The sequence below is a fragment of the Tamandua tetradactyla genome, chromosome 5, assembly GCF_023851605.1.
Source record: "Tamandua tetradactyla isolate mTamTet1 chromosome 5, mTamTet1.pri, whole genome shotgun sequence".
NCBI lineage: Eukaryota > Metazoa > Chordata > Mammalia > Pilosa > Myrmecophagidae > Tamandua > Tamandua tetradactyla.
This window is the reverse complement of record NC_135331.1, coordinates 23,482,721-23,510,363: the sequence shown is the minus strand read 5'-3', so window position 1 is coordinate 23,510,363 and position 27,643 is coordinate 23,482,721. Positions and strand designations below refer to the sequence as shown.

The following is a 27,643-nucleotide window of genomic DNA, read 5'->3' as shown; positions in this document are numbered from 1 at the left end:
TTTGAAACATATATACAGATGCAGTTGAATATGCACTGAGGATTTATGGAATTGTGTCCAAGTAAATGCTAATAATAGATAGTAGGGGATAAAGACAGTTAAGTTTTCATTTTATTCACATCTGGATATAAAACATTTTTTAATTAGAATATTGTTTTATTAAAGTATCTCCCCTTGTCCTCTTCCCCTAGCCACCCCCCCCCACCATCTCCCAGAGGACCCCATGGTGCCAAGAAGAACAATTAGGAACCTAGTGTTAAGTGTAGCCTGCATGTGTCACAAAACTAGGTGTGCAAATATATATATTTTTTCTTATTTTCCATCAATTGCCATGAATTTCTATTTCAAGTTCCCAGTTCTGCATAAGACAGAAAACATAATCTAATCAAATCCTGGTAGTTCTCAAGCCTTTCAGGTTAAAAAGTAATGCCCTGAAGTCACCCATCTCTCTCCCAACCCTCCATCCTGAGCCTTGTGGTGTGGACAGCGTCCTTCCCACTGCTGGATGCTGCCTGTTCTGCATGACTACCAGTTATGGGTCCATGCTGCCCTTGGCAGGAGTCCCGTTGCATGGACCCCTCAGATGAGGCAGGTCACAGAAGCCCTCGAAGCAGATGAGGTCAACCTGTAGCGCCCTGCTTGGTGAAGGCTGTATCCCAACTTCTCACTAGTGCTATTATGCAGGGGGCTGGAAACTTCTTACCCTTTGGCAGGGCCTGCTACACAATATCCAAGACCCAATACAAAATGAAAATGTGGGACCCATTGTGCAAAAAGCAAAAAGTGCAGTTAAAGGCACTAAAATATAAAGCTTTTTCCTTTAAAATATTTTAGTACATATGAAATATAATATGGGTGATGCTGATATAAAAGTAATAACTTCAGCTTATGCATTGCAAAAACAACATTTTGGTGTCTTACTTTGAATAATGCAGTAAATAGTAATTTTATTAGTGTGATATCTTGACTGGTCATAAGAACTTTCTGAGTCACTTCTAGAAATTAGTTTAGTATTGCATCAAAATGTATGCTTTTAGCAGATTCATTTTTAATCCATGTAATTGAATGCATTGTTGCTTTCGGAAATTTAAAATTATATATAATTTTTGATAATTTTTAATTTTGTGAAGGATCTTCTGTTCAACAGATTCTGGATTGGTTAAGAATATTTTATAGGCTGTGACAGCAATGGGATGAGTTTCTGAAATTATTTCAAAGTATAAAATGGTACACCCAGAGCTCATGATTCTTTTGTGAACTAATTTTTCTAAAAAGTTAATTCTGCAAGCAAATCAATTTAGTGTAATTCTGAATTCAGTTTGTTTTTTTTTCATGGGCAGGCGAGAAATCTGCCTGCCGAGCCACTATGGCCCGTCCCTGAATTTAATTTTAAATGTAAATTTAAACAATAGCATTTTAATGCTTCCTCTGACATAGCCTGTAAGAAATGTTCAGTCAAAGAAACCAAAAGTTGATTCCTGCTTAGAACATATTTCACAATGCCTGCTTATTCATCCTAGCACTGTGTCTTCCATTACAAAGAAAAATTAGTTTTACAATTGTCTTCCTTATTAATACTTGGATCTTTCAAAGCTTCATGTGAAAAGTGTTTTTTTCTGCTGGTGGCAATGATCTTTTCGTTTGATTTATTATTTCTCAGCTTGTGGATATTTGCTTTGCAGTGTAGCAGTAGTTTTTAAGCCAGATATTGTAAACTTTTTGAAGAATTTTAATAAGTCTCTAATATACTGCATAAAATGTCCACGTCCACTTTCATTTTGTAAGAATTTGCCAAGTTTGCTTTCTGAGCACCTTCAGTTAGCACCCTGACATTCATACAGGACATTTAGTATTTGTGCAGATACCTCATGAATGGTCTCTGAGGATAGACAGACCAGCCAGCTGCGCAACGCAGAGCTTACTCCCCTCCATTGAACCCCTCAACTCCCACAGTCCTGGAGCTGCTGCTGGTTCTAATGTTGCTGCTGCTGCTGCCATCGCCACTTGGGGCCCTGCTGCCCCTAGATGCCCCCTACATGCTCACGGGCACCTGGTGGTCAAGCTAGCACCACTGCACGCTGCCCCCTGCCTACCGATCCCGCAGGCCTGAGGCCCCAGGCACACCCTCTACTGCCTGCCGTAGCTCCTTTGTCCATGCACATGCTCTTTCGTGTTGGCTCATCACATTTCACTTACAAAACACAGGTTCAAAGATAAAAGTTCCTGTGCAGCTATCCAGGTTGCAGGCCCATGAAACTGGTACCATCCCCCGTCCCACTAGCTGCCTTCTCCAGAAACCACGGGAGAGAGCCTGACTATGTAATCCCTCGACCACACAGGATTCGGTGCTAATCCCTCCTCCCGCTGCCCTCCCCTAGCACGCAGCACCTAGCTCCTTGACACCAGCTCCCCTGCACACATCTTAGCTCTTATGTTTCCTCTTTTGCCTTGGGAAAAGCCAAGGATTTCACATCCTTGTCTCTGGTCCCAATTTTTGAGGTCGATCAAGGCCTTCTGCTCCTCATTTGGAATAATTACATTTTGGTTAGATGGTGGCAGATGTTCCTTTCCAAGACATGCCTCACTGTGAGAAGCAAACATCAGGTGCAGAAGCAAAGTAGAGGACGACAGGAGCCCTAGAGGTACCTCTCGTGCTCCTTCTGGTTCAGTGTTCACAGCTGGGGGAAGACAGCAGCCATGCATGTCTGAGTCACCAGTGCAGGAAAACACCTGCGAAGGAGTACTCAGGGAAGAATAGAATTCACTGGTGCTGCCTCCACAGATCTCCCTCCCAGACCCCCTCTCTCCCTGAGCTATTCAGGGTTGCTCAGCGTAGTTTAGTGGTACCTACTAGAGTTCAGAAACCAGAGAAATAATAAGAAAGTGGGTGAGGAGGGCTGCAGAGAATTTTTATAGGCATTGACATTGCAGTGCCCTCACTGTCTAGAAGAGACCTGGTCCTTCAGGATGAGACTCATAAAAGGGGGGAAGATGGAAGGGGAAGGAGCTTATGAATAAAAGAGAAATTTTAAAAAGAGAAAGAGGAAATTATATGCAGAGTGTTGCTGTCTGTATCTGATATTTCAGAATCTGTGAAGTTGGCTTCCGAATGAATGAGGGCAGTGACTATGGCTGGTCGACCTCAAGAAAGGAAAGGGGAAGGTTAGGGTTGATGGGAGGACTTGGGCCTGTTATTCATGGGAAGGTTGGCCTGGTCCCAGGACTCGGTTCTGTCCTCATCTCTACCTTCCTCTTCCAGGGCTCAATTTCTTCAGCTCTGCAATGCGGGAGTGGATCTAGGATCTCCAAGGTCCCTTTCTAGCACTCAAATATAACCATGACCAGGGAGGGCTGCCTATGTCCTGTTCCTCCAAGAACCTGGTCGCTGTCAACATATCTTCCCGTGCATGACATTGTTTGGTCTGAAACCTGAAATTAAGGCCCAACGTTATGTGTGCCTTGACTCTGGAGAACACCTGGAGGGCCTCCAATGCCCTGACTGGAAGTTTACTTCTCCCATCTTCTCCCACGGGTAAGATCCCCTAGCCAAGCAACCCTCCTTTTCATGGGTTCTGGGCACAATTCCTGCTCATTTCTGAGTAGTTGACTTCAGTTCTCTGCCACCCTGTGAAATGACTCACATTGGTCAATCACATCCTCATGTGAGAATCAAACGTCACCTCAACCTCTTGCTAGTAAAAAACCTGCCTCCCACGGCGTCTGCCTGTACATGGTTTTCCCAAGTGCCATGAGGCCCTGCGTGGCCTTTTCCTCATGGCTGTGAATATACGTAGTTAATAAACTGCTGTTGAACTTATTTATCCAGTGGCACATGTCCTGTATTTAGCCATTCCCCAAACCCTAAGGTGTGAAGCCTTCCTTCTCTGATAAGGTGATAAAAATACATTGCCTTCCCTGACTTCTCTTCCTCACTTACCTCCCTGCCTCTTTTCTCTTTCCTGATTACTGCCCATTTCCTTTCTCCTTGTCAGCTCCATCGTTGTCACATTGTTCACTAATATGGGAGCACTGCAGGAATCATCAAGGGTATACTGCCACTCTCTGTCATCAATTGGCTGATGAATTAACCAACCCGATCCTCTCCAAGAAGCAACTGTCAGGGGACAACCACACAAATCAAGTAACTGTCCTGTGTCTATGACTGTGGGTACTTTGGAGACATTTTATACTCACAACAACCCCATAGGTTTTACAGCTCATTAAAAAGGATGAATTTGGGATTAGACATAAAGTAACTTGTCCAGATTCCCTTATACTGTAAGTGAGACAACAGGAATTCTATAGGAGGGGTGACCACGTGACTAAATGGAACCTTCTTGGATTTGCAGCAAGCCTTTTAAGGTCCGGGGGGGAAGTGGACCTGGCAGGCCTGAGGAAAGAGGCATGTCTGGAATGTGAGGACAAGGAGGAGCTGACTGGCTGGAGCCTTGAGTATGAGAGGAGCAGGGGCCCCCTTGCCTACTTCCTGGGAGCTTGTCCTGGGCCTGGTCAATTCCAGGAGACTAGGTCATTGGGACTGTGAGAGCCAGTGTGTGAAGTGAGCCTGCAGCCCATTCACATGAATCCTCCAAACAGCCCTGCCAGGCTTTGGAGGGTGCTGAGGGGGCAGCTGGGCATGAATTTACAGCCAATGGAAGCAAATTCAGGTTTTATTCCTTACCCTAAAATTTAGTACTTGGCTTGAGAAGTGGACACTAGAGATGTGCTTAAATAAATACTTCTTGATACACTTCTCCAAGACACAGGAACATGTGAATAAGCTCTGAGCCAATGTTCTTTGCCTCATCCCACCCTAATTTCTCAAACACTCATCAACAGTAGAATGTATAAATAAATTCAACCATATTTCAGCACTTGTAAACCATAGTTTTGTAAGAATGAATGATCCTTAAATATGTGCAACTATGTGGGTGAATCTCACAAAATGCAGAGCCAAAGAGGCCAGAAACAAAATGGATTATCAATTCCTATATACAGAGTTCAGAACAGGGCATGATTAATGGATTGTGTGAAGATGGGATGCTGTAGACTCTGGAGTGAGAGGTTCATGACTGCAAGGGGCCCTAAGAGGATTTCTCGGGTGCTGGGTTCCTGCAATGTTTTTACTTTTAATCTAGGTAATGATTACACAGGTTGTGCAGTTCGTGAAAATCCATTGAGCTGTACAATTAAGATTTTGAAGATTTTTAAATATGTATTTGATACTTTAATTAAAACAAAAAAAAAATAGACAGTATGTTCCCCAAATGCTGTGAATCTCAGCAGTGCTCTGTGGTTGCAGACAGGATAGTTGAGTCATTTATCACAAACCCCAAATCACACAACTCAACCCAAGTTCAGTGGTGACATAGCGATTTCTAGAGCCCCTCTTTTTTCCCTGCACCAAAAAAGCCCCAGTTGACTGCAGGAGCCCCTGAGCACACACACACCCATGTAACCACATGGCCGAGCCCACCCAAAGCAGTATTGCCCAGTGCTCCCACCTGGGCAAGTAATTCCTAGGATGTGACCAATAGAGTGTTCAACATCTGCTGCTCTTTCCCTCCCCCCAACGGAATATAACCTTCATAAGATTGTCATTTTTTTCTGTTGATCTTTGAACATAGAAAAGTGCGTGACACACACTAGGTACTCAGTAAATATCGGTGAATAGTTGACTGTTACACAGGCATCTTGCACTATCCTAAATTGAATTTATTATTTTTGTCCAAAGGTTAAAGAATCCAGACAACTAAGCCAGAAGTTGAGGTGGGCCCAGTTTTGTTGCAGGTTCCTCCTTAGCTTCTCTCTTCCATGACCCCCTCACCATCTCCCCAGTTAACTCCACTAGAGCAGGAGCTCAATGGGCCGTGTTTCTGGGGTCACTCCAGAGTTTGCCCGTGTCTGTGGTTGGGCCCATTCGTTCTTCCTTCACTCAGAGCCACGGAGTTCATTCAGTCCATACAATCTTGTCACTCTGCGATTCAGTCTTCTCTTGGCTCTCCATGACTTTCGAGAAAATGCCCCCTGTTGTGTTAGGCTGGCATCCCTTGTTATACCCTAGCCACACTCACCTTCCTTGGAGGCCAGCTTTCTATTCGAGCTCTCTTCTCCTTCCCCCTTGTCTTGACTATTTCCCTGATGTGGAACTAACCTATCAGTTACATGGCTGCTTCCTCCTCTTCCTTTCGTCCCACAGCTCAAACCTTGGACTTGGGTTACACCTTTCTTACCTATTATGTTATCCTAGCACTTATCCCCTGAAGTTGTAATTGCTGGTTCTTCATCTGTCTCACTCGCTGGGTGGTAAACTCCTCTCAAAAGGTGTGCATTCAGCTCTCCCTGCCTAGTGCGCAGCACGGGGTCACATACACAGCCGTTGCTCACTTACCATTTCATTTACAGTGCATGAAGGCTGTGGGGGGGGGGGAAGATGCCTGCTGCTTAATTCTTTCTGCCTCTGTACAATGACTCTCCTGGCTGGGTGGATGCTTTCAGAGGGTCACATTTGCAGCACCTGGATGTAGGTGAGACGTACATGAGCTTTGAGGTCAGCCCAACTTGGGTGGAATTGTGATTGCATGATGTCATATTTCAGTGGTGTCGATTAAAGTCAGACTTCCTTGTACCTAGATCCCGGCACATACTTGTTGGATGACTTCAGGTCAATTACTTGAGGTCTTTGTGCCTGTCCCTCATCTGGGAAAGTGAGAAGAGAAAATACCTACATCAGAAAACACTTGTGAGATGTTATCTTTTATATTTAAAATTCAATTTTAGCTCGCCCCACAATAGTCCCCTTCCATCCCTCTTCCTGCAAAACGAAGAGATGTACTCAGGGATCCTTCTGCTTTTTAAAAGCAGGATTACAAGAATTGCCCAAGGATATGTCGTACCTTAGACTTATACGTTCCATTGGTTACAGGGCAGAGGTGAGTTTTCTTCCCCAGGTCCCAGGGCCTTGATGCCAGGCCTGTATTCTAGGTGAGTCGTGGCAGGTGTCTGATTTCTCTAAGCCTTAGCAAAAAGCAAAAAAATCACAAAAGAAATTGCCCCCTTAAAAAGAAAGAATGTGTCAGATGTGTTTTGTTATGTGCAGTAGGGATGATCCAGCCCCTTCCAATGTAAGAGAGGCAGCAGGTCCAGCAGGCAAAGATGAGGCTCCCTTTGGCCTTCTTGTCCTCGGCTTCCCCTCGCTTCTCCCCCCTCCGCTGGACCAGTTCACCCTGGGCTCCCATACCTTAAAAAGCAAAACCCTTTTTAACATTTAGGAGTTGGCTCTCATAGTCATCAATTGTGCTACTTCCCCCAACCCATCAGCTGGACTGCTAGAAACTTTCCAAGTTAATTCTGACTTTACCTGTCTCCATTTGTATGAGTCCGTGCTTTCTCCACACTTGATTTACAGAACGCGGATCCATGGGAATTACGTAAAAGAAGAAGATCAAGGTTTTATTTATAGAACTCCTGGAAGACAGACAAGGCATTCAGGAGGAAAATGGGGAAGGGCGGGAGATGGCTGTGAGCAGTCTGTCCAGGTGAACTCACCTCCAGGATCCTACGAGATGACAGCACCAACTTTGGGAATAAAATTGCAGGGAAGGCTGTGGAAATGGAAACCTGTATCTCTGGGCCTCCAGCTGGCTCTGAGAAGAGCGGAGATCAGGGGTCAGCTTGTGTAATACATGTAAAAGGGGCCATCTGGGATCCAAGCTGCGGGAAGGGGGGGCATGTCTGCTTCTCAAGGGTGACGCTCCCTCAGGCCAGCATTTCCCTCTTAGAGCCTGAGATGGTGGGCCCTGGTGTTCTAGTTTCCTAGCTGCCAGAATGCAGTATTCCAGAAACGGAGTGGCTTTTAAAAAGGGGAATTTAATAGGTTGCTAGCTTATAGTTCTAAGGCTGAGCAATAGAAATCAAAGGCATCCAGGAAAAGACACCTTGGTTCAAGAAGGCCGATGAAGTTCAGAGTTTCTCTCTCAAGTGAGAAGGCACATGGTGAACACGGTCAGGGCTTCTCTCTCGGCTGGAAGGGCACATGGCGAACATGGCGTCATCTGCTAGCCTCTTCTGGCTTCCTGTTTCATGAAGCTCCCCGGGAGGCATTTTCCTTCTTCATCTCCAAAGGTCGCTGGCTGTGGACTCTGCTTCATGGTGCTGCAGCATGCTCTGCTCTCTCCGAGTCTCACATTCTCCAAAATATTTCCTCTTTTATAGGACTCCAGAAATTTATCAAGACACACCAAAATGGGTGGAGACATACCTCCAGCTAATCCAGCTTGACAACCACTCTTGATTAAATCTCATCTCCAGCGAGATGATCTAATTACAGTTTCAAATATATAGTACTGAATAGGGATTAGAAGAAACGGCTGCCTTTACAAAATGAGATTAGATTTAAAACATGGCTTTTCTAGGGTACATACATCAGTTCAAACTAGCACACCTGACCTGGAGGGAAGTGAATTGACTGATGGTCCCCCATTTCCATCTCCTGCAAAGCCCTGGACTGGTGTGACAACTGCTCCTAGCTGTGCCTGCACCTGGTGCAGGACTGGTGGGAATGAAGGCCAGGACAGACGTGTGTGCAAACCCAGCACCGTTCTGAGTGGGGCTAGGCCTTCCACATGAAATAATGGGTGGGATCCTGGCGCTTGAGCTGCAGGTAGGGGCATTAGTGCCTCCAAACAGAGGGTTTCCCTTGGGATTCTGGATCCCACGGTGGCCACAGGGGTGCTCTGGCTGGCAGGAAACCCGGCAGTTCAGGCCCAAGCTTCCCCCATAGCAGCTGGTAGTGCTGGGGTCCCCACTCCTTTCTGATCTTATATTGAGTGCTGCAGAGTTGGGGCTCAGATCTAAGACCTCCTTTCTTCTCCCAGAGCTCCTATATGATGCTGAAACCTCTGCCCTGGAGGGGACTGCGGCGTGTTGCCATATGTCTTGACATTAGTCAAAGCACTGGGCAGGTAGGTGGCAGCTGCAAAGCCAGATGCAGTGGTTGCACTCAAGGAGAAAACAGCTAGGGTGGCTCTAAAGTCCAGCTGGGGGCTGGTGTGATTGTCCAAGATGGAAGTTATAAGTAACAAATCCCCCAAAGCTGACTGTGGTGCTGCCCAGGGCTGGCTAGCCTGGGGTAGAGGTTGAGGTGGGAACTGCGGGGTGTGCAAACTGGAAAGAGTGATCAGAGCTGATGGTTTCATAAGGGGGCTCATCAGGGGCCCCAAACAGCAGCTGAGACAAGGGGCAGCATGGCTCCAGGGTTAAAGGGCAGTTTTCAGGTCAAGGTAAGCCTACAGAACCTGAGTTTGGGCAGGGTGGGGGTGCCTGTGGCTCAGGCAGTGCTTCCATTGGGGGTGGGGGGTGAGTGTCTGAAGGGCGTGGTCAGATGAGAAGAAGCTGGCAGTGGGGCAAGTGGGAGGCCCCCTGAGTGGAGAGGTGGAAGGGGGCATGGTGTTCAATGAGGTGGCCCCACGTCATAAGCTGACTGGTGAGCCAAGCCTGCAGATGTGCTGGTTGAGGGGCTGGAACTTGTGCAGAAGCAGCCATTGCCAGGCTTGTGGAGGGAGGAGCCCCAGGCTTAGTGGGCAGTGGGGGGGCATGCAGGGAGGGTGGTGAGGAGATGGGGGAGTCCACATGCATCGGCTTTGGTGACTCCGTTTTTATGTGATGGGATACCAGGAGAAGGTGGAGCCAGCATGGGCTGTAGCTGGCACTGAGACGCTGAGAAGCACAGGGCCTCCTCTCTTCCCATTCAGGGGGCTTCCCCAAATAGGCTTGAACAAGAAGGAGGAGTCCCCTCAGCAGCAGCTGCAGGCGCAGGCTCAGGGCTTCTCCTGTCACAGTCCACACCTCATGTGGGGCCAGGAGCAGGGACAGTGGGGTGCAGGAGATGAAGACACAGGTCAGCCCTGTTGGTGTCTGACAATGGGGTGGCAGTAGGGCTCAGCAAGGTGAAAGGGGCTGAAGGCAGAGACTGTGCTGAGGAGCCTGGAAGAGACCAGGGCAGTGAAGGAAGGATGGGGCCAGCTGAACAAGTTTTCTTCAAGGCAAAGGACTCATGAAGGTGGCCTCTGCAGCACACCCCAGCTGGCCCCTGCACCAGACTCCCCTAGGAAGTCCTGCTTCCTGCAGCTCCTCAGCTGTGGAGTAATGCTGGGTGTTGCAGGGCAGCTGGTGGAGAAGCAGTTCCTGCGGCAGGTAGGGGGAAGGACAGGGAAACTGTGAGGTGCTGCAGTCTGGGGCAGCATCAGATTTACTCCCCAGTGCATGGCTGATGCCCCAAAGCACTGCTTCCTTCTCCTCGTCTAGACTGTCAGCGGTGACTTGACAGCCTAGCTGGTGGTGGTGGTGGCAGCATCGGAAGGTCATCTCACCTGCGCGGCAGCAGAAGAACCTGTAGTTTCCAGGGCCTGGTGCTGTCGGATGTGGGTGAGCCACCCCTCAACCTTTGTTTCTGCCCTGAGGTTGCAAAGGAAGCCTTTTCTCTCTGGATCTTCCTCTGGAATACCACGGAGGCTGAGGAGCTGAGTCGATGGCCATCTTTGCTCACCGTCTTTGTGGCCCTCTGGGGCAGCCAGGAAAGACATGCCCTGCCGCCTCTGCAGCCATGGGGAACCTCAAGTGGAGCTGTGAGAGCTGCTGATGGTGTTTCAGTTGGCACATGAGCTTATATGACAACTCTGGGAATTCTGGAGGCAGCAGCTTTCTGAGCTGTTGGTCTGAAGGCTTCTCTTCCGAGGCCCAGACCCAGGCACGAAGGAGGGGAGGCCTCCACTCTCCCAGAAGGCCTCAGGTAGACTCTATACTCTCAGTGCCATCGCAGGCCCATCTCTGATTGTCCTGCCTCTCCAAGACTGTGGGACCCTCCTCCTGCCAAGCCATCTCTTCCCCACCCTCTCCCATGGCCCTGAAGAGTCTTCTCTGCACCCATCCGGGCATACCTGGGTGCTTCTGGCTACAGAGAGGTGACTCCCTGCTCCAGAACCAAGCAGAAAGCCAAGTTGTCCACCAAATCCCCTGAGTTGCAGGACACCCTGGAGTTGTGAGCAGGCAGCGCCGGCTTCCTCTGATAGCGACGCCTGTACACTGAAGTGAGGATCTCCAGAAAGGCACACAGAGATTGCAGGACACTGAGGTATGGTCTGCCAGAGGCCCTGACAAACCGCCGGTGGAAAGTTCCCAAATACTTATAGTATGTCCTGCCAGTAGATGCAGAAACAGGAGCAGCTGGGTGTCCCCGGCCAGCCAAGAGAAGGCACACTCACAGCAGGCACTGTGAGTGGGCGGGGTCAGTGGGGTCCCCCTGACATGTCCTCGCCCTCCCAGTGCCAAGAACAACAGCGAGGGGCAAAGCTTGCCCAGGTAACTGCCCGTGGAGCAGATGTGTAAGACCAGGTCTTTGTATCAAAGAGATGTACTGTGAATGTTCTCCTTTATCAGCCAGCTGAGGGGAGGAAGGAGGGAGGGAGGAATGGAGGAGAAGAGAGGAGGAAGGATCCTCTCCAGGTGTTTGCTGATTGGCTCAATCAGTATTGGGGCATTCCATAAGTGCTCAGCCAGTCCATTTACAACTCTGCCTTAGCCTTCACCTCCTGCCTGTGCTGAGCCTAAAGTTCAATGAGAGGTGAAAGCTAGGGTCTTCTCAATGCTTATCTGAGCATATGCCCTGCCATGGGCTAAAGTCCATGTAATACACAGGAGCTTTCACACCCTTATTTCCCAAAGTAACTCTCTAGCTTTACCTCTCTGACTTTCAGCATGTCTGTTATTTGTCCCAAATGTAATCCTTTGCTCTAAGCCACAGTGGCTTGTTCGTTTCCTTTTCCACATTTTGGAGGAATGCCCTCCATTTAGCCTCTTTTCCACCCTGAGAGACTTCCAAATTAGATGAAATGAAGGCAAGTACCTTGTGCTAGTCCAGACTGGCTAAAACAGACAAACAGAATTCCTTCAGAACTACCTCTGCTCTGCTCCCTTGGGAGGCAGGCACCCACACCAGGGCATCAGACCCAATACAAGCAGGAGTAGAGGGTAGGGCAAGGTCAAGTTTAAAGGCATGCACTTCTCCTGGGTTTAAGTCACATTTATTTTGATTCAGCATCCACTTCTTTGCTGTAAACTTTTGACAGTTTTCAGAGATGCCACAAGGTTGGTTCTTATGGCTTTTGCTTATTTTCTCATTACTTTGGAGAGATGCATGAGCTCCCTACTCCACCATATTCACTGACATCATCTGTGGTTTAATTTTTGTCTCCAAATGGTACATATGTATTGTGGTAGAATGCTTGCCTTCCATGCGGGAGACCCAGGTTCGATTCCTGGACCATGCACCAAAAAAAAAAATATATATATATATATACACACACACACATACACACACACATAGTAAACATTTTACAAGGAGAAACAGAGACTAGCATTTACCCAGACACTTACCATTCCCTTGTTTTTCCTTTATTTCTATGTTGTATCATTTCCCTTCAGCTGAAGAAGTTTTTAACACTTCTTTTAAGAGCAAATTGTCTGTTGATGAATTCTCTTAGTTTTCTTTCATCTCCATCAATCTTTATTTTATTGCTGCTGCTCTTTTGTGGTTGTTTTATTTTCTTTTTGGCCTTCCACCCTTAAGGATATTTTTGCTGCATATAGAATTCTAGGTCGATACGTTTTTTTCTTTCAACACTTCAAAAATGTTATTCCAGGCTCACCTGACCTTGCTGATGAGAAGTCATAGGCCTTCAAACTGCAATTCCCTTAGGTGTCATTTTCCTGGGACTGCTTTTAAGATTTTTTTTTTTAAGTTTTGACTTTTACTAGATTGATTCAAATGTGTTATGGAGAGATTTTCTGAGATTCTTTAACCAAGTTTTACAACATTGGCAAGTTTTGGGCCATTTTTCCTCAAATATTTTTCTGTACCTCCTTTAGGCCCTCCAAAGGCATGAGTATTAGAAATTTCGGTATTGTTCCACACATCACTGAGGCTTCATCAATTCTTGTTCCTTCTTTTTCTCTCTCTTCTGCAGATTATATTATTTCTGCTGGTCAGTTCTTCAAGACCGCTGCTCTTTCCTGTGTCTTTTCCATCCTGTTATTGAGCCCACGTGGTTAGTTTCTTAGAAGATATTTTATGCTTGGTTCTAAAATTTCCATTTGCTTCTCTTCTATAGTTTCTGTTTCTCCACTGAGAGCTTGTATCTCCTTTTTCCAAAGAGTACTTACCTACCCCGTTGAGTATGATTATAATATCTCCCTTGTCTGAGAATTCTTTTATGTGGGTCATTTCAGGGCTCGATCTTTTGATTGTCTTTCCTTTGAGAATTGCTAAGATTTTTGTAGTTCTTTGTATGTTATGATGTATAATTTTAGATGGATTACTGAAAAGTGTTTATTATGTTTTCAAACTTCGGTTCCTACTAAAATATTCTGGATGACATCATTTTTTTCTTTTTGTTGTCGTATTAAGCAAATGACACAGGTAAGCTCAGACTACAAGTCCTCTCTTTCCTCCTTTCAGCAGTTGGAGCCCTTCATCTCCCACCCATCTCCTGATATGTGTGTTCTACAACAAAACTCAAATCTAGAGTATTTTAAAGAACTATAAGTCTCAGTCAGGGTTCAAGTCTTTGGTGAGCCCTTTGTGTCTGCATGACATAACACAACTTTGGGAGATGAGCATTTTCTGTTGCAGAGCAGTTTTCAAAGACTCTGCTCTGTTTTTTGGGTCTGTTCAGTGCATGTAAACCAGGGAATTATACTGGTTCCTAAAGAGATTTAAGTCATCCCTTTTCCTAGCTTTCTCCTCTTCAGGGTTCTACTGACATTTTCACAGTGTTTTAGCCCCCTGTGCTGTTGTGTAGCTTAGGTGACTAGGTCAGAATTTGAGGTGAAGCACTGAGAGCAAAGAGAAAAAAAAGCAACTAGAATTTTTCCCTCATGCTTCAAACAACAGGCTCCCTTAACTATTCCTTTGGCCACTGACAGCCCCTCAGGGTGTTGTATGCCCTTGTCACCTCTGAGGCTGTCTATATTTGGGGCCAGAGCTGAAAGAGGAACTGTATTAGTTAGGGTTCTCTAGAGAAACAGAATCAACAGGGAACACTTGCAAATATAAAATTTATGAAAGTGTCTCACGTGACCGTAGGAATGCAGAGTCCAAAATCCACAGGGCAGGCTGCGAAGCCGACGACTCCAATGGATGGCCTGGTTGAACTCCACAGGAGAGGCTCACCAGCCAAAGCAGGAATGCAACCTGTCTCCTCTGAGTCCTCCTTAAAAGGCTTCCCATGATTGGATTTAGCATCACTAATTGCAGAAGACACTCCCCTTTGGCTGATTACAAATGGAATCAGCTGTGGATGTAGCTGACGTGATCATGACCTAATCCTATGAAATGTCCTCATTGCAACAGACAGGCCAGCACTTGCCCAATCAGATGAACAGGTACCACAACTTGGCCAAGTTGACACCTGTTCCTAACCATGACAGTCCACCCCTTGTCACTTGGCATATATATATATATATATATATATATATATATATCACCTTAGACCATACTTAATTTCCAAATGAAAACAAATAAGCACGCATTTTTTCTTTTACCTGACAATTCTCAACTGTCCAGCATATAACTGGAAACACATTAAATCTCTCCAGAATAGGGTGCAAATCCTTGGGCAACATTCATTCTTAAACTTGATATCTTACAACTTAAATAGTATAACACAAACAAAACAGCATTACAGTCCTCGTTTCTGTAACTGATCACGCGGTCGAAGTTCATATTTATCACTACCTTCTTCCACTACCCATTCCATGTTCCCTTTCCCCTCAGCAAGCACTTCAGCTGGCCGTGGTTCTTTGCCTGGTGGGGTGACCCAAACCTTCATTCCTGAAGTCTCAGAGCCATTAGTGGTCCTGCCTGGATTGTGTTGTTGCAGTTTTCCATTGATTTTAATCACAGGGCATGGCAGTACTAATAGATGCCCCAGGGGATCTCCTATATTCCAAGAAAACTCTTCTTTACCTCCATTATGTAGTTGCAGTCCTACTTCCTTCTGATAGTCAGGGTCAATTACCCCAGACAATAATGTAATCCCCTTCTTGGTGTGTTGATCCAGAGGCATAAGTAGCCCAAAGTGGCCAGGTGGCAATCTTAACTTCCAGTTCAGTGGTATCACTGTTGTTTCTCCTGGAGAAAGCACACCCTGTTTTGGAACTAAAACCTGTAGACCAGCAGAACTCAGGGTAGCAGGGACAGGAAGCAAAAATTTTCCTAGTGGATCACTAGGAGTAATAGTGAGTGGCACCACACCCATTTCCACCCCTTGGTTCCTGGACCCATGGATCCTGGCTATGGGAGAAACAGCACCATACAGCGGACGCTGATTCAGAGCATACACAGCTTCCTGGAGAACATTACCCCAGCCTTTCAAGTTTTTGCCACCTAGTTGGCACCGTAATTGAGTTTTCAAAAGGCCATTCCACCGTTCTATCAATCCAGCTGCTTCTGTATGATGGGGAACATGGTAAGACCAGAGAATTCCATGAGCATGTGCCCATTCCCGCACTTCATTTGCTGTGAAGTGTGTTCCTTGATCCGAAGCAATGCTATGTGGAATACCATGATGATGGATAAGGCATTCTGTAAGCCCACGGATAGTAGTTTTGGCAGAAGCATTGCGTGCAGGGAAAGCAAACCCATATCCAGAGTATGTGTCTATTCCAGTTAGAACAAATTGCTGCCCCTTCCATGAAGGGAGTGGTCCAATGTAATCAACCTGCCACCATGTAGCTGGCTGGTCACCTCGGGGAATGGTGCCATATCGGGGGCTGAGTGTGGGTCTCTGCTGCTGGCAGATTGGGCACTCAGCAGTGGCTGTAGCCAGGTCAGCCTTGGTGAGTGGAAGCCCATGTTGCTGAGCCCATGCATAACCTCCATCCCTACCACCATGATCACTTTGTTCATGAGCCCATTGGGCAATAACAGGAGTTGCTGGGGAAAGAGGCTGACTGGTATCCATAGAACAGGTCATCTTATCCATTTGATTATTAAAATCTTCCTCTGCTGAAGTCACCCTCTGGTGTGCATTCACATGGGACACAAATATCTTCATGTTTTTAGCCCACTCAGAAAGGTCTATCCACATACTTCTTCCCCAGACCACTTTGTCACCAATTTTCCAATTATGGTCTTTCCAAGTCCCTGACCATCCAGCCAAACCATTAGCAACAGCCCATGAGTCAGTATACAAACGCACCTCTGGCCAGTTTTCCTTCCAAGCAAAATGAACAACCAGGTACACTGCTCGAAGTTCTGCCCACTGGGAGGATTTCCCCTCACCACTGTCCTTCAAGGACACCCCAGAAAGGGGTTGTAATGCTGCAGCTGTCCACTTTCGGGTGGTACCTGCATATCGTGCTGAACCATCTGTAAACCAGGCCCGAGTTTTCTCTTCCTCAGTCAATTCACTGTAAGGAACACCCCAAGAGGCCATAGCTCTGGTCTGGGAAAGAGAAGGTAATGTGGCAGCAGGAGTGGAAACCATGGGCATTTGTGCCACTTCTTCATGTAACTTACTTGTGCCTTCAGGACCTGCTCTGGCTCTATCTCGTATATACCATTTCCACTTTACAATAGAGTGCTGCTGTGCACGCCCAACTTTATGGCTTGGTGGGTCAGACAACACCCAACTCATGATAGGCAACTGAGGTCTCATGGTAAGTTGGTGGCCCATGGTTAAGCGTTCAGTCTCTACTAAGGCCCAGTAGCAGGTCAAAAGCTGTTTCTCAAAAGGAGAGTAGTTATCTGCAGCAGATGGTAAGGCTTTGCTCCAAAATCCTAAGGGTCTGCGTTGTGATTCTCCTATAGGGGCCTGCCAAAGGCTCCAGACAGCATCTCTATTTGCCACTGACACTTCCAGCACCATTGGATCTGCTGGATCATATGGCCCAAGTGGCAGAGCAGCTTGCACAGCAGCCTGGACCTGTCGCAGAGCCTCCTCTTGTTCAGGTCCCCACTCAAAATTAGCAGCTTTTCTGGTCACTCAATAAATGGGCCAGAGTAGCACACCCAAATGAGGAATATGTTGTCGCCAAAATCCAAAAAGGCCAACTAGGCGTTGTGCCTCTTTTTTGGATGTGGGAGGGGCCAGATGCAGCAATTTATCCTTCACTTTAGAAGGGATATCTCGACATGCCCCACACCACTGGACACCTAAAAATTTTACTGAGGTGGAAGGCCCCTGTATTTTTGTTGGATTTATCTCCCATCCTCTGACACGCAAATGCCTTACCAGTAAATCTAGAGTAGTTGCTACTTCTTGCTCACTAGGTCCAATCAACATGATATCATCAATATAATGGACCAGTGTGATGTCTTGTGGGAGGGAGAAACGATCAAGGTCTCTGCGAACAAGATTGTGACATAGGGCTGGAGAGTTGATATACCCCTGAGGTAGGACAGTGTATATTGCTGACCTTGCCAGCTGAAAGCAAACTGCTTCTGGTGGTCCTTACTAATAGCTATTGAGAAAAAAGCATTTGCCAGATCAATAGCTGCATACCAGGTACCAGGGGATGTATTGATTTGCTCAAGCAATGATACTATATCTGGAACAGCAGCTGCAATTGGAGTTACCACCTGGTTGAGTTTACGATAATCCACTGTCTTTCTCCAAGACCCATCTGTTTTCTGCACAGGCCAAATAGGAGAGTTGAAAGGGGATGTGGTGGGAATCACCACCCCTGCATCTTTCAAGTCCTTAAGAGTGGCAGTAATCTCTGCAATCCCTCCAGGAATACGGTATTGCTTTTGATTTACTATTTTGCTTGGTAGGGGCAGTTCTAGTGGCTTCCACTTGGCCTTTCCCACCATAATAGCCCTCACTGCACGAGTTAGAGAACCAACATGGGGATTCTGCCAGTTGCTCAGTATGTCTATGCCAATTATACATTCTAGAACTGGGGAAATAACTACAGGATGGGTCCGGGGGCCCACTGGACCCACTGTGAGACGGACCTGAGCTAAAACTCCATTGATCACCTGGCCTCCATAAGCCCCCACTCTGACTGGTGGTCCAGAGTGACGTGTTGGGTCCCCTGGAATTAATGTCACTTCTGAACCAGTGTCTAATCCCGAAATATCTGATCATTTCCTTTTCCCCAATGCACAATTACCCTGGTAAAAGGCCGTCGGTCTCCTTGGGGAAGACTTAGAGGAAGGTTAACAGTATAAATTTGTGGAAGTGTAACAGGTTTCTTCCCCATAGGGACCTGGCCTCCCCTTCATTCAAGGGGCTCAGGGTCTGTAAACTGTTTCAAGTCTGGAAATTGGTTAAGGGGCCGTGACTCTGTGTTTTTGTAATTCAGGTTAGACTTCTGTTCCCTTGACCTAGAACTCTTTTGTTTATACAGCTCCAACAAGAATTTTGTAGACTGCCCTTCTATTGTATTTCTAGGCACCCCATGATTTACTAGCCAATGCCACAAATCTCTGCGTGTCATATAATTTTGATGCCTCCTTTGAGTTTGTTGTCTATTATAATACCCACGTCTACCCTGTCTTTGGTGATTAAGTGCTGCCACCTGGCTTCTGCCAACTCGGGATCCTGTCATCCCCATTGTGTTTAAGGATTCCAGCTCAGTGACAGCAGTTCCTACAGTAATATCTGACCTACAGAGAAGTGCAACCACAGAGCTCTTGAGGGATGATGGTGCTAGTCTCACAAATTTATTTCTCACTGTTCTGGTAAAAGTTGCATCCTCTGGACATTCCTGGGGTGTAAGAGCAGACTTTGCATGATAAATCCACTCTAACATCCCAATCTCTCTAAGCCTCTGGATCCCCTCATCTACATTATACCAGGGCAGTTCTGGCATTTCAACCTCAGGTAATGTTGGCCACCTTTTGATCTGTGTTTCAACCAACCACCCAAACAAGCTGTTAACACCTTTTCTAACTGCTCGAGCTATAACATTGAATGCAGAATCTCTGCTTAGTGGGCCCATATCAATAAATTCAGCCTGATCCAGCCTTATATTCCTCCCACCATTATCCCACACTCTTAAAATCCATTGCCACACATATTCCCCTGATTTCTGTCTATATAAATTGGAAAACTCACACAGTTCTTTTGGAGTATAACGTACCTCCTCATGTGTGATACTTTGTACCTCACCTTTAGGGGCCTGTTGGGACTTTAGTCTAGTTATAGGTCTAGAAGAAATGAGGGGTGGTGGGGGTGGGTCATGAAAAGAATTAGAAATATCTTCCAAGCCATTTGCTTCAGGGCTTTCATTTGCAGTTTCATCTGGTGAAACAGGATTAATAACTCTAGGGCTAATCCCTTCAGGAGGAGGTTGGGTGGCCAATTCCTCAAGGCAGGCTGGAGGTGGGGCGGCTATGTCCTCAGGGCAGACTATTACAGGGTTATCTAAAGAAGGCTCAGCATGGTCTAGGGTTTCAACCTCAACCCCAACATCATTATCAATCCATATGTCACCATCCCATTTTTCAGGGTCCCACTCCTTTCCAATCAATGCCCTCACTTTAACGGCAGACACCATGCAAGACTGAGATTTCAGTTTACGTTGTAAAGTTGCTACTCTAACAATAAGATTCTGAGTCTGATTTTCAGAGGTCTCAAGTCTACGGCTACAGGAAATAAAATTTTCCTTCAGGATACTCATAGAAACCTCTACATCTTTCAGACGGCACTTAAGCTTCTTGTTTGAAGCCTTAAGCCCATCCCTTTCACCCTTTAATGTAGACAGTGTATCTAACAACAACCAACCAACATCTCTATAACTCTTATTCCTACAAAACTCTGTAAAGGTGTCAAAAACATTATCCCCCAGAGTCTGGCTTCGTACAAGCGAAGCATTAGGAGAATCGAATGATGATATTTTGACTATCTCCTTTGCCAACTCAGTCCATGGATTGGGAGGGTCATTCTGATTACGGGAATCAGAGTCCTTAGTGTCTCTGAGCCCAGTCAGAGTAGAAAACCATTCATAAAAACCCATTTTTAAGATTCTGTTCCTTAAGAACCACTCCCGGTACCAAGATGTATTAGTTAGGGTTCTCTAGAGAAACAGAATCAACAGGGAACACTTGCAAATATAAAATTTATGAAAGTGTCTCACGTGACCGTAGGAATGCAGAGTCCAAAATCCACAGGGCAGGCTGCAAAGCCGACGACTCCAATGGATGGCCTGGATGAACTCCACAGGAGAGGCTCACCAGCCAAAGCAGGAATGCAACCTGTCTCCTCTGAGTCCTCCTTAAAAGGCTTCCCATGATTGGATTTAGCATCACTAATTGCAGAAGACACTCCCCTTTGGCTGATTACAAATGGAATCAGCTGTGGATGTAGCTGACGTGATCATGACCTAATCCTATGAAATGTCCTCATTGCAACAGACAGGCCAGCACTTGCCCAATCAGATGAACAGGTACCACAACTTGGCCAAGTTGACACCTGTCCCTAACCATGACAGGAACATAAAAAAAAAAAAAAAACAGGGTTACCCCTTTGCTCTGTGACATGCAGGGATCACCTTTCCCAATAGTCTGGCTTGAAATAGAGGGTTTATCCTAGAGTTTTTACTTTCAGTGCCTGCTCCACTGTTCCATGACTCCATCCATCAGAAAACAAAGGAAGAAAAACAATCCACCATCATCCCTCCATTACAAGTTATTTGTAACTTCAATTCCAGTCCCTGTCTGCCTAGTCTTACTTATTTTTCAGAGTTTTAAGCACTTGCATTACATAACTTCTCTCACAACCCTACCCACCTTCTCTCACAATGCTAAAAGGTGGGTCCTTGTGCAAGGCACAAGAAGAGAGAAGACTGGTTTATTCAGAATTCCTTTCACAGAAGGAAGAGAGGAGAGAGCTTTGGTTTAGGGACAGGAGGAAAGGCAGAAGGAGTCTGGGGGATGGGGGACCGTGGCTTCTACTCCTGTCCTGCCACATTGTTGGGATGGAGCCTTGGGGCAGAGAAGGGCAGTGCCCAAAACCTGAGGCCCTTGTTATACAATATCCTGTGGAAGCTGGAGACCCAGCTCCCCAGGGAGCCTGGGGGTGGGGGGTTGGGCTTCTTCTCCATCAGCTGGTGGGGCTCGGGCACGTAGGAGCCCTGGTTACTGTTAACCCGCTGGCGACTCCCAGCTCTTTCACATCATCTTCCAAACCTTTTCCCCAGCTGTTAAACTTTGTTTTAAAAGTCATTTGCACATTTTGTCAATTTCCCTTCTTCTCCACTAGGGGGGGATCTACACCCACCTTAGAAAACCACCATTTCTAATTCCTAGGATCCTCGCGTGAACGCGCTGGAAAGGTTCCTGTCAATCCTTCTCGTTCAGCAGCGGGTGGAAAGGAGACCCGAGTGTTTTCCAGGGCCCTGTCACGTCACGGCAGTGATACTAATTCCAGAAGCTGGGACTCGCTGAGCACTTAGCCTGTGCCAGGCTCCATTCACAGATTAACTTCTTAAATCTGCTAAACTAAACTGCTTCTTTACTAATGATAGTTTGGGCCTCGCTCTCGTCTGCCCTCCCTGGAGATAAGATTTACTGAAATACCCAGCTGTAGAATTGCACTTGCTTTCTGACAGCACCCAGCGTCACCTGAACCACTGCTTACTGAGACTCGCCCAAGATTACCCAGTCAAAGCCCAAATCCTATAACAGATCCTTTCTTACACCCTCTTGTCCCACGGTGTGTGTTCTCCCGTGCTACAGTGAGGAAGAACCCTGCTTGTGCAACTGAAGTTGTCTGGGGGTCTCAGGCTGAGGGCCATTCGCAGGACTGGTGGTGATGGTGATGATGGTGATGATGGTGGCGGTGATGGTGATGATGGTGATGGTGGTGATGATGATGATGATGATGGTGGTGATGGTGATGATGATAATGGTGATGATGATGATGATGATGGTGGTGATGACGGTGATGGTGATGGTGGTGATGATGGCGATGATGGTGATAATCGTGATGGTGATGATGATGGTGATGATGATGATGATGGTGATGATGGCAATGTTCGTAATGATGATGGTGATGATGGTGATGATGATGGTGATGGTGGTGATGGTGATGATGGTGATGGTGATCGTGATGGTGGTGATTGTGATGATGATGGTGATGGTGATGATGATGGTGATGATGGTGGTGATGGTGATGGTGATGATGGTGATGATGGCAATGTTCGTAATGGTGATGGTGATGATGATGGTGATGGTGGTGATGGTGATGATGGTGATGGTGATGGTGATGGTGGTGATTGTGATGATGGTGATGATGGTGATGATGATGATGATGGTGATGATGGTGATGATGGTGATGATGGTGATGGTGATGATGGTGATGGTTGTGATGGTGATGATGGTGATGGTGATGATGGTGATGGTGATGGTGGTGATGGTGATGGTGATGATGGTGATGGTGATGATGGTGATGGTGATGATGGGGATGGTGATGGTGATGATGGTGATGATGGTGATGGTGATGGTGGTGATGGTGGTGATGGTGATGGTGGTGATGGTGATGGTGATGGTAACAACGACAACAACAGTGAACACATATGTAGGGGTTACTTTGGGGCTCTGTTCTAAATTCTTCACATATACTAATCTATATTTAATCCTCACAACAAGTGTGTGAAGTAGGTACTGTCATCACTCCTGTTTTATAGATGGGGAAACTGAGGCAAGGAGAGGATGAGCGCCCTGTCCTAGGCTACGCAGCTGGTAAGTTGCTGGAGCAAGGGGTTGAACCCAGGTGGTCTCACTCCAGAGTCAAAACTCTGGGCTGGGTCCTCACCAGGTTTGCAGGCCCGGGCAGGGCTAGGGTTCCTGAGCTGCCTTCATCCCTCATGGGTGTGGTGGGTGGAGGAGAAGGTGCTGTGGTGTCTCCACATCAGGCCTGGGAGCAGGGGTGGCACCTGTCCTTTCAAAGGTGACTGTGTAGCCAAGATAGCCATATTTGTGGACCTACACTGACCCCCACAGGGCCCGCTGTAGCCTCTCCCAGGGACTGGGACTTGGCCTTCATGGATCTGGCCTGTTGGTGCTGGACACTTGGACTAAGGGTGTGTGCACTGGGGAACAGCGAGGGGGCGTCTCCTCTACTGGGCACTGGGGAGGGAGGTTGGCAGAGACAAGGACAAGCAGAGAGTTAAGTAAGATGGGAGAGCACTGCAGAGAAAAAGAGGGGCTGAATTGGGAAGATAAAAGGGGGAGAGTGGTAAAGAGGGAGGGAAAGGAAGAAAAGGGGATGGAGCAACAGGGAAAGAGAAGCAGAAGGACAGACTTAGGGAGAGAGATGGGTGAGAGGAGAGAATAGGGTATGAGAGAGGGAGAAAAAGATATGCAGAGAGAAAAAGGCACACACATGCACACATACACTCAGAGAGAGACCAACAGACACACACACACACACAGAGTCAAACAGGATGGGAGCTAGAAGAGGACAAGAGGGCCAAAGAAGGACAGAAGCTGCCTTGGGTCTTCCTTCTCCCAGGTCCTAACTCGGGACCTCCTGGGCCAACTGCCGTCTCTGTTCTCAGACCCATTTCACACCCAGAATGTCATAACCATTGTCTGCATGGGTCTCTGCCCCTTCCTGGGACAGTGGGTGGCATCTTCTGTCCTCCGGGCCCAGTAGGGGCTAAGACACTGGGGACTGGGTGAGGCTTGTGGCAGCTCCTCAGTTGAAGCTTCTTGGCCTGGCCCATACCACATAACAGGGGGTCTCAGGGGAAATGCAAAGGAATTGCTGCTTTCAAGGCCCAAAGGAAGCTGACCAGGGGGTTGCAGAGCATTTTCAACTTGTCCTGCGAATATGACCTCCAATCCACAGACCTGGTTTGCTCCTGTAAATGGTTCCCCAGACCATAGTGATTTTTTAAATTTATTAACTCTGTATTTTTAAGACAGAGAGGCAGCTGGTGAGGTGGGGAGAGCAGAACTCAGACAGTCCCAGATCTGAATTCTGACCCTCTCACAGGCTGTGTGACTGTGGGCAAGTCACTCGACCTCTCCGAGCCTCTGTTTCTGACAGTGGAACTAATAATTCTTACGTTATAGGGTTGTGGATTATAGTAAGTGATTGCATGGAAGCTTTAGGGAAGAGTTCGTATTAGCAAATGTCACATCCCTCTTCCATGGTCCTTTGCAATTGCTATACAAGTAAAACCGTGACTTGCCAATTTTTTTGTTTTACATTTTCTAGTGACAAATATAATTATTTTTATTTGTGTATGTTTTGATACATCCATAGGAATAAAATTCCTATCAGTTAATACAAGGAGAATGTAGTTTAGTAAATGCTATGGGGCATGATAATGGGAGCACGTCAAGTTTAGATCATCACAGTTGCCTCAGACATTTTCATGAAATGCTAAAGAAGGGAAGGTACCGTTATATGGGGATTTACACACAGACATGGTCCTGAAATCAGGGTGATCAGCTGTCTTGGGTTTGCTGCAGTGGAGGAGTTCCAGGACTTGGGACTTTCAGTGCAAAACTGGGAAGGTCCTGGACAAACAGGGATAGTAAATTTTCTCCCCACCTGAGCTGCTGTGTGGGAGTCAGGTCTTTGCAAACTGCGCTACACTTCCCCCATCCGCTCACCTGACGCCGCGTGTGAAGCACTAATCCTTTCCATTCCAGATGATCTCTTTCTGACCAGGACCCTGTAAACATTAGCTTTCAGTTCACGTTAGTCCTAGTCCAGCTAACTAGTTGGCAACATCAGATGGGTCAGAATCTGTCTTCCCTACACACACACACACACACACACACACACACAGTCGCTCTGGCCTCTTCTCCGCAACGGTGCCAAGGGGGTCTTTAAAAATGTAAATCTGACCTCATGATCGGCTTCTACAGGCTTAAACCCTTCACAATGTCTGAGCATTCCAGGATAAAAAACAAACCTTTTAACAAGCTCTACAAGGCTTAGCCTACTTCTGTCTGCTTCTTAACTTCATTTTATATCACGTCCCCTCAACTCGCTGTGTTCCTGTCTCAATGGGCTTCCTCTCTGCTCCCAGACTCATCATTTTACCTTGGGCCTCAGGGCCTTGGCTCATGCTCTCCTCTCTGCGTGGAAAGTTCTTGCTGCCCCCGTCCCACCAGCTGACACCTGTCCATCCTTTAGTGTTTAGCTCTCCAGTGGCTTCCTTGGGACACTTTTCTTGACCTCTCAGTCTAGACCACACCCCTTCAAGCCCTGTACCTGTGCATAATTAACAACTTCATGTTGGCATGTTTGTGTCTATTCCATTCATTCTCGTCTCCCCCAGGAGACTGTAAACTTTTTGAAGAAGTGACTATAAATTTTTGCTTGACATTTTATTCCCAGCACCTAGTACATGTATGGCATAAAGTAGATGCTCAGTAAATATTTGCTATGGGAATAAATGATGAATAATAAGTGTTCAATATAAATTTGGGATTTTGGGGAGGGATGGGTTAAGACATTACTTGCACTAGAAAGTTACCAACATAATTCTTATTGGCTCATTAGAAAAGTCCTCCTAACTCAGCAGTATAGCTTGGTCATTAGGGAAAATAATCCTGGAGAAATGGTCCTGGGTCGTTGATATTTGGAGCCTGGAAATGGGGGATGGTGGAGGGGAAGGCGTAGGATTAGCAAAGTTAACTTTTGTTATTAAAGGCAAGGGGAAAAAAAGATACATCCACTGCCTCCTTCGTTTCATAAAAGAAAGCCCATTTTAACACCTAAGGAGTACAAAGAACATGAAAAAAAAAAAAAGTGCAGCTCCGCGCAGGGGCAGTGTGTTTTTGCACTGACGTTTTTTGCTTTAGAAAATTTCGGACAAAGTTTTATGGATTTGATCTCTTTTTCAGTCCTGCCGAGCTGTGTGACCTTGGGGAAGCGATTTTACTGTCTGTTCTTCACTGCCTCCTTATGGGGTGTTGTGACAATTAAATGACTTAATCTATGAAAAGCACTTAGCACAGCGTCCGCGGCTCACTATTCCACAGCCAGAAATGTGTCCCGTCATCCCCGTTATTAAATAGACGACAGCGCCCCCTTGCGGCTGTTTTCCCGGGCACAGTCCAGCTGAGCCAGCGGCGCAATAATGAGGCACCCCCAGGCAGCAGCGCGTGGGAAACCTTGTCTAATGGGCGGGGCTGAAGCAGAGGCGGGAAGAAAAGCCATAAATATTCATAGAAACATTCAAAGCCCTGTCTGTCTTCCTGAGAATAAAGTTTGTTCGTGGGAAGCTAATGTCTGAGCTGACAGCTCAGGAGGCAGCAGTGGACGTGAAATCCCCCATGCAGGGATCACTTTATTTGGAGTAGAGGGAGCTCTCTCTTCGCCCCGGGTGACAGGACAAGAGGCCGTGGCACTGTCTCCCCCTGGGACAGGGTTGGGATCGCTGTCAGCCACAGCTTTGCCTCCCTCTTGCTGTCCTGTGGGGTGTGAAGCATGGAAACAATAGGGAAAACAAACTGAGTGTGGAGTCTTTTGTGATGGTCACAAAACGGGGGCAAACATAAGCTTCCGTGTTCTCCCCAGGGAAGGAATTGCACAGGAGGCTATCAGTCACTGCAAACAATCCTTTGTCCTCAGGAAAACAGTTGCAGGAAATGTCTTGTCAGACCTTGTGGACATGGATGCTCTCTCTTTTATTTCATTCTTTCCCAGCATGGAGAGTAACGTCAGTTTTTCTTTCCTGCCTCTCTTTGCAGGATTCCTTTTAATCTATGAGCCTGGGAAGGAACCTCAGTGATAGGAGGGACGGTTGGCTCTGGGAGTGGTAAGCTTGCATCCAATCCCAGCTCTGTCACTTGCTGGCTTGTGTGACCTTGGTTAAGTCACTGTCTCTTTAACCTCTGTTTCCTCACCTGTAAACCACGATGATAATAGTACATCTCCTAGGGGGTTGATATGAGAATTAAGTGTGCTAGTCCATCGCACAAACTCAGATTTCCGTAGGCAGGCACCATGCATGAGAGAAGTCCAGGTGCAGGGCAGCTGGGAGCGGTGGGGTCTTCAGTAAACACGAGACTCCAAGCCCCTGCAGAAGGAGCAGCTGCTGGTTAGCATCAATTAATCCAGGACATTAAGGAATGCAAGTCCAGCACTACCAGATTTTTCACATTTTCGAGAAAAATGCAGGAAGTCATCTCCATTTGTAAATGCTGGGAATTAATAACATTTTAAGAACTATTCTATGTGACCTTGGGCAAGTTCTTTAGTATCTATAAGTTTCTGTTTCTTCATCAGTAAAATGGAGGTAGGAACACACCTCATGAGTGATCTTATCAATTTACATAAATTACTTCACTTATTATCGACCTCAGTGTATGAAGTTAGGTATTACTGTTACCCCTCATTTTAAAGATAAGAAAACGGAGTCACAGAGAAGCTATGTAAATTGCCCAGGATCATATCGCTAATATGTCACAGTGTTGGTGTGAGGCTTTAAAGTGAGAAAATGCATGAAAAGTGGTCAATAAATATTAGCTACTTTGTATCATTGTTGTTACTAGCATTAATATCAGAAAATAGTTGTTCTCACATTTAGTCCTGAGGAAGATTAGATAGGAAAGAAGGGAGGCGGGACCCTAGGACCTGTAACAAAAAGTTCCTTTGGGCTGGCACACAGC

The 27,643-nt window shown here is 46.6% G+C and overlaps 1 long non-coding RNA gene across 3 annotated transcripts in view; it reads left to right on the top strand.

Moving 5' to 3' along the window:
- The window catches only part of LOC143683787 (uncharacterized), a 62,027-nt gene extending 34,509 nt beyond the window's left edge, over window positions 1-27,518 (top strand). The window contains exons 2-5 of one of the 3 annotated variants that reach the window (XR_013175652.1): window positions 3,260-3,532; window positions 3,993-4,141; window positions 22,693-22,747; window positions 26,723-27,518. This is a non-coding gene — a long non-coding RNA (uncharacterized LOC143683787). Of the gene's footprint in view, window positions 1-3,259; window positions 3,533-3,992; window positions 4,958-22,692; window positions 22,748-26,722 lie in introns of those variants that run through there. The other 2 variants (XR_013175651.1, XR_013175650.1) reach the window with 2 other exon arrangements.
- Window positions 27,519-27,643: the final 125 nt, after the last annotated feature.